We start from the raw sequence: 7,153 nt of genomic DNA, 5'->3' as shown, positions 1-7,153 counted from the left end.
GGAGTAAGGGGAGGTCATCCCTGATTCCCTCCGGTGGTCATCTGGTCAGTTCGGGCACCTTTTCGAGACTTGGTCCTGAAAAAAAAGGGACCAAGTAAAGTCGGCCAAATGCTTGTCAAGGACGCCCTTCTTTTTTCCATTATTGGCTGAGGACGCCCATCTGTTAAGCACGCCCCCGTCCCTCCTTCAGTACACTGCTGACACGCCCCCGGGCACTTTGGTCGTCCCCGTGACGGAAAGTAGTTGGGGACGCCCAAAATCGACTTTCGATTATGCCAATTTGGGCGACCCTGAGAGAAGGTCTTCCATCTCCCAATTTGTGTCGGAAGATGGGCGCCCTTCTCTTACGAAAATGCCCCTGATAAGAGGCAAATCTGTTTCAAACCAGTCCAGGAGAATCTTATCCATACACTGGCTTAAAAAAAAAAATAATTTATGCGCATGGTTTGTCCTCAGTTCAACACTGGAGAGCAGATGAGGAGTTTTGGAGTAAACAGATGTGAAAAAGAAGCTCAGGAAACAGAAAACTGGAGAGAATTTGCTTTCCAGGCTGCCTGTGTAATGTGCAAGGTGCAAGACATCTAAGTTCATGGATTTCATATTTGTCATAAGGGATGCAGGAACAGTTCCAAAACAAGCTCAAACAGACTGCTCTTACGTCCTGCTCATTTCTTTGTGACATCACATTCCTTTCCATGGCAACAGTCTAAGACACTGTAATAGTAAAGCAGGATGAGGAACTAAGGCATGTATGTTTATTTGTGTATACTCAAAGTACTGCCTTCCGTATCTTATGTTGCCTTGCAAAATTTTTCAGGATGTGTTTAGTGTTAATACAAAAGTGCTTTGGGTGGTATTTTTTTCAACATGAAATGAGACAGTCTAACAGAGTATAATTAATGATCCCTGATCTCCCAGAGACCTACACAGCTTCTGCTGATTTTCTAAGATAGTTTTATGTTTGTAAGCAGTAAAGTGTGGGTGGCTATACACAGAATTTAGGGACCCTTTTTACAAAGGTGCGCTGAAAAATGGCCAGCGGTAGTGTAGACGTGTGTTTTGAGCGCGCACAGAATCATTTTTCAGCACACCTGGAAAAAATGCATTTTTAAAAAGTTTTGGCTGAAAATGGATGTGCGGCAAAATGAAAATTGCCGCGTGTCCATTTTGGGTCTGAAACCTTACCGCCCGCCATTGACCTAGCGGTAAAGTCTTACACGGTAACTGGGCGTCCAATATGCGCGTCTGAAAATAAAAAGTATTTTTCGGACGTGCATACCGGATGCGCTTCAAAAATGAAATTACCGCAAGAGCCACATGGTAGATGGGTGGAACTCCATTTTGGCACGTGTAGATGATTACACAGCTTAGTAAACTGCAAACCAGGGGCGTAGCCAGACCTCACGTTGAGAGGGGGCCAGAGCCCAAGGTTGGGGGCACATTTTGAGTGCCCCACCCACCGCCACGCCTCGCCTCCTCGCACCTCCACCGCCACGCCTCACCTCCTCGCACCCCCACCGCCTCGCCTCCCCCCCCCCCCCACTGCCTTGCCTCTCCTCCTTGCCGCTTCCCCTTACCTCCTTGACGCTTCCCGTGCAAAAACAAATACCTTTGCTGGAGGGGGTCCCCAGCCCCTGCCAGCCGAAGCCTTCTTCAGCACCGGTCTCCGGCGCAGCCGTATTCGCTGCCCTGCTCTTCTTCTTGCTCCTGTGCACGCTGACGCTCCTCAGTTTCACGTAAAGGAGCGTCAGCGTGCACAGGAAGAGCAGGAAGAAAGAAGAGCAAGGCAGCGAACGTGGCTGCGCCGGAGACCGGCGTTGAAGAAGGCTTCAGCTGGCAGGGGTTGGGGACCCCCGCCAGCCAAACTAGCAGCTTGGATGAAATTGGTGGTGGCCCAGGCCCCTGTGGCCCCCCCATAGCTACACCCTTGCTGCAAACACTTGTGCCAACATTGGTGCACAGTTCATTTAAGTCCCATGGTAATGGCAGAATTAATGATTAAGCACAGATGCAAAGTGCACAAAAGAAGGGATTTCTAATGCCAAGGTTTTAATGCAACGGCTGAGAAGGAATAAAAAGTTAGCTCATTCTTTTGAGGCCAGCGTTAGAGAGGATTTCATGCCTGTTTCTCCTCTTTACTGTGGCCGTGAAGTACCCACACAACTTATTTCTGGCTTTGTTGAAGGGGATGGAGAGTTGAGGGGGAGGTGTAGGTAGAACAACAGTAGAGTGCTGACATAACACAATACAGTATTTCTGTGCAGAATAATATTGATGTTTATGGGTAAAATGGTTTTCCAGCATATTAGCATAATGTTCACAGATACAGTTTTTTCATGATACCAGCAATATTTATGTGGAGAGCAGCATTCCAGCACATGTGCATGAGTGACAATACAATTTTTTTCTACTGCTTAAAATTTAGGGCCAGATATTCAGCCGGTGTCACTCAGCGTTTGATGACCTCCACCAGCTTTATTCCAGGACAAGCAACAAAGCCCGTTTCGTGAAAAATTAAACGGGCCCTAGGACGGCTCTCATCTAAGCGATTTCTTCTCTCTCCCCTGCCCTCCCCTGCCCTCCCCTCCGTGTCCAGCGATTCTTCCCTCCCCTCCCATCCCCTCCGTGTCCTGTGATTCTGGCCTCCCCTCCATGTCCAGCGATTCTCCTCTGCCCTGCCCTCCCCTCCGTGTCCTGCGATTCTATCCTCCCCTCCGTGCCCAGCGATTCTGCTCTGCCCCACCCATCCCATCCCACATCCAGCGATCCTCCATCCATGGCCAGTGACTCTGTCCTTCCTGCCGCCCTGCCTTTAAGCCGTTCATCTTGCCTCAGGTCGCAGCGGCGGCAGGCTCGGCTTGAGTCGCCTCCAGCCTTCCCTTGCCTTCCCTCTCAGTGTCCTGCCCTCCTCTGACGTCATTTCTTCTTTCCGCGAGGGCGGGACACTGGAGGCGAGCTGACGTCAGCATGCTGTTACGAACCCAGCCAGCCAGCCATCCAGGGAAGCAGAGTTACCAATTATTTTATAGATATTTCAGTGCCAAGTCATGTCCAGGCACCGGCATTGAATATCTGGGCATATATGACTAGATAAAACATGAGAGGTTAAGAGCCCTTTTTCCAAAGGCACGCTAGCATTTTTAGTGCATGCTAAAATGAGCATGCACTAAACACTACGGCGCACATTATATTCATATGGGTGTCTTAGCATTTAGCGCACACTAATTTCTGTGTACGATATTTAGCACTTAACCGGCTACGATAAACTGCATAAAGTTAGGACCGTGCTTTATGGAGTCCTATTCTTGTGGCTGTCATAACAGGGAAGTACTGAATATCGCGCTAAAAGGTCCTTCTACTAAGCCGTGGCAAAAAGTGGCTTGCGGTAGTGTGGGCGCATGTTTTTGGCGCGCGCCAGGCCAGATTTTACTGCGTCTGGGGAAAAAGGGCTTTTTGTCAATGGGCCGGGAAAAGGGCCCGTGGTAAAATTGAAACCGGCGCATGCCTAATTACGGCCTGAGCCCTTAACGCCACCCATTGATCTAGCGGTAAGGGCTCACGCACTGCAGGCGCAGTGACTGGTCAGTGCGCGCCAACTGCCGATTAATGCAGAAACGCCGTACATGGGTAGGAAATTAAAAAAGCAATATGTCCTGGCGCACGCCAAATCCGCAATTACCGCTAGGGGATGCACTAGCCTGGCGGTAGTCTTGTTTTGGTGCACACTGCACGCATGTAGAGCCTGCCATGCCTTTGTAAAAGGACTTCCAAACTGGCTAAGTGCCAACTCTGTCCCCAGAATGCCCACAAAATACCTGGTTTCGGCTTACGGCGTTAACCGGGCATTTTCATCGGCGTCATCTGGGCATTAACTGAGTAGACCCAGTTAGCCCTGGAGAAGTAAGTGATTTAAATGGCCAGGAGCCGTTTCTGGCTGTTGATCTGAATCTGCACTGGCCAAGCTGCAAAGGTCTTAAATATAAAACAACTTACGCATCCAGCTTCTCCTACTTAAGCACACAACTGTGGAACGCAGTACCAAAAGCCTTGAAAACGACACATGACCATCTAAAATTGCGTAAAGCACTAAAAACCAACCTGTTCAAACAGGCATACCCTACTGATCCAACTTAAATGCCCGATCTCAGCTACACAACAAAACTAAAGAACGTAATGGACGTGACACAACTCTTCCGTTGTACAATTCCCTAATGTGGCTGTGCCACATGAACTTTATCTTACCACAACATCACCTTGTATTTGTTCAGTCTGCAAAAGTCTCTCCGGTACTATGTAAGCCACATTGAGCCTACAAATAGGTGGGAAAATGTGGGATACAAATGTAACAAATAAATAAATAAATAAATTGCTTTTTAATATCGACACCATAGCTGTTGCCAGTGCAGATGTGTGTGCATGCTTCGGGCACGCTCTCTCATGTTAGTGCACGTCTTTTGCATATTGTTTGGTTACAAGGTTGGGGATCAAGAATTTTTTTCTTTATGTTTGAAGTAGGAAACTATGCGCTGAGCTTTAGTGCATGGCTGTAACGCAAGGTTACTGCATTGGCTGCAGGGTGGGTTGTTAGGATTCCTGCAGTGGTCCCGCCCTTCCGGAAACAGGAAATGAGGGCGGGACCAGAGGCAGAGCTGAGACAGAAGGGAAGGCAGGCTGAAGTGCCGTGCCTGCTCGACTTTCACTGCTGCCGCCGGACCCCAAGGTAAGAACCTTTTAAATGCAGGCTGGCATGCAGGAAGGCGAGGGGGAGGCGGAGGACTGGGAGAAGAGGGCAGGCAACGCAGGTTGGGCTGCCACTCGGCGGGGGGAAAGAGAGGGAGGGAGGCACAGGGGTCTGGAAGTCGGTGAAGAGAGGGGGGCATGGAACTTGGAGGAGAGGGAGGGGGGCCTGGACCTCGGAGGGAAGGGGGAGCCTGTAACTCGGAGGGAGGAGAGAGAGAGAGGGAGGGAGGCGCTGGGGTCTGGAAGTCGGAGAAGAGAGGAGGGTATGGAACTTGGAGGGGAGGGAGGGAGAGGGGCCTGGAACTCGGAGGGAAAGGGGGCCTGGAACTCGGAGGAGAGAGAGGGAGGGAGGCGCAGGGGTCTGGAACTCAGAGGAGAGGGGGGAATGGAACTCGAAGAAGAAGGGAAGGGGGCATGGAACTCAGAGGGGAGGGGGGAGGGAGGGGGCCAAGCTGGAACTCGGAGGATAACCTTGCTAGTGCCCGTTTCATTTGTGTCAGAAACGGGCATGTTTTACTAGTTTTCCATAATTCTCTTAGGGATGTATTTACTAAGGTGCATTAGCGTTTTTAACGCGCCTGTAAATTTAAGGTGCATTAAACTCTATCGTGCCTATACATTTCTATGGGCACGCTAGTGTTTAATGCGCGTGAACCATTTACATGCATTAAAAATACTAACACGCCCATAGGGCCTCTTAGTAAACATAGGCGTTAAGGTTGTAATCCCAATGCTTTTTTGGTATAATGATGTTGTAATGTTTACAAAGGTTACAATGGATGAGACCTACCATCTTATTGTGCCTTTTCATGTATAAACCCTCTCCCATAAGCTTTGAGGTGCATAACCATTTCAAGCTCTTCCTTAGTTTTCCCAGTTTTTTCTAAACCATCTCATGCATAATCCATTGTCCGGGGTTACAACTACCAGTCTCCCATCCTTTGGTTTCAGTTCACTTCTCTATAACCATTCATTTGATCAATGTATAGTTCCTGGAGTAATGCTTTATATTTTCCACTGTAAGTGTGCATTTGCTTCATGCTTGTATTTTAATAATTTCTTTGATATCAATAGATTGTCCCTTTATATAGGCTTTGGCTTTATTCATCTTACTTATCATACTTTTTACTTTGGGTGTTAAATTCAATTTGGGTAACCTTTCCTTCTGCCAGAACTCTTCAATTGACGTTGTAGCCTGTCCTTCATTCGTTTTGCTTTCTTGTGTTTCTGGATCTCCTCCTCTCCATCTCTACTTCACCCTTCCTTGCAATGTTCTGTTCTACTCTCTTTTTCCCTTTCAACATTTTTTCTGATGAGCAAACATCAACATAAATACAATCAATGAGATAAACTTGGAGATGGCAAATTGAATCCAGAGCACGATTCTCATCATAACATCATAATATCCCAGTGAGGGGTTATGGGGATGTACTGAGCACCTACATATTCATATATTTCTATATTATAATTAAAATAAAAAAAATGTATAGAGATTTTTGTGGTATAAATATGAAATGTTAAAACAGATTTAAAAAAATTAAGATCAACAATAGTTATTAGGATATTTAGTTTATATTGTTGATGTGGATCATATTCCTAGTTTATCGTTATACCCACACTAGCCCACTCCTCAAGTCACTTCACTGGCTCCCTGTCCCCCTGTCCGCTTCCGCATGCAGTTCAAACTTCTCTTACTGACCTTTAAATGCATCCATTCTGCAGTCCCCCATTACCTCTCCACTCTCATCTCTCCCTACATTCCTCCCCGTGAGCTCCGCTCATTGGACAAATCTCTCTTGTCGTCCCCCTTCTCCTCCACTGCTAACTCCAGACTTCGTTCCTTTTCCCTCATGGCACCTTATGCCTCGAATAGACTTTCTGAGCCTGTACGTCTAGCTCCATCTCTACCTGTTTTCAAATCTATGTTGAAAACCCACCTTTTCACCACTGCTTTTGACTCCTAGCCACTACTCAATTTGCCCTCCCCTTGTTCCTTCTCACCCAGTACTTCCCTTGTCCTTAATTGTTTTGTCTGTCTGTCTTATTTTTAGATTGTAAGCTCTTTTGAACAGGGACTGTCTCTCTCTATGTTGGATGTTCAGCGCTGTGTGCGTCTGGTAGCGCTATACAAATGTTAATAATAATAATAATTTGAATAAGTTTAGTAGCCCTATCGTTATTAAATGAATGAATATTCCTAATAGAGATCTGCATACAGGAGGCGATTCTTTAAAGAGTGCCAAAAATTAGGCACCCAAAATCAATTCGTTCAGATAGTACTTAATTACGACATCTGGGTGGCTAGTTTCCATTATAGAATAAAGCCTAGGTTGGTATTTGGGTGCCAACACCTACACCATGTAAAAGTCAGGTGTAAATGTTATGCCTAAATATTGACACCTAGGTGCCTGAG

The sequence above is a fragment of the Microcaecilia unicolor genome, chromosome 9 (genome assembly GCF_901765095.1).
Source record: "Microcaecilia unicolor chromosome 9, aMicUni1.1, whole genome shotgun sequence".
Taxonomy (NCBI): domain Eukaryota; kingdom Metazoa; phylum Chordata; class Amphibia; order Gymnophiona; family Siphonopidae; genus Microcaecilia; species Microcaecilia unicolor.
The sequence above is the reverse complement of the archived record's forward strand: the minus strand, read 5'-3'. Positions refer to the sequence as shown.